The following is a 215-nucleotide window of genomic DNA, read 5'->3' on the forward strand; positions in this document are numbered from 1 at the left end:
TTAAGGTATCAGCTGATCTTTTTACACGCTTTTTTTCACCTTAACTTCTCGAAAGGTTGGAAATTCGCTGTTAATTTAACCGCGGGTCTCACCGGTCCTTTCCTGCCCCCTCCCCTCCCCCTGTCTTCGCGGTGGTAATAACCTCAAGCAAAATTTCGTGCGAGCACCTTATCAATAATCATAGCAGAAAAAGACGATAACATGTTTATATACAT

The 215-nt window shown here is 42.8% G+C and overlaps 1 protein-coding gene across 1 annotated transcript in view; it reads right to left on the bottom strand.

The window, feature by feature from the left end:
- LOC119591705 (steroidogenic factor 1-like) overlaps positions 1 to 215 on the bottom strand; it is a 34253-nt gene that overhangs the window by 20757 nt on the left and 13281 nt on the right. The gene's annotated exons all lie outside the window — the stretch shown is intronic.

This window comes from Penaeus monodon, chromosome 29, assembly GCF_015228065.2.
Source record: "Penaeus monodon isolate SGIC_2016 chromosome 29, NSTDA_Pmon_1, whole genome shotgun sequence".
Taxonomy (NCBI): Eukaryota; Metazoa; Arthropoda; class Malacostraca; order Decapoda; family Penaeidae; genus Penaeus; species Penaeus monodon.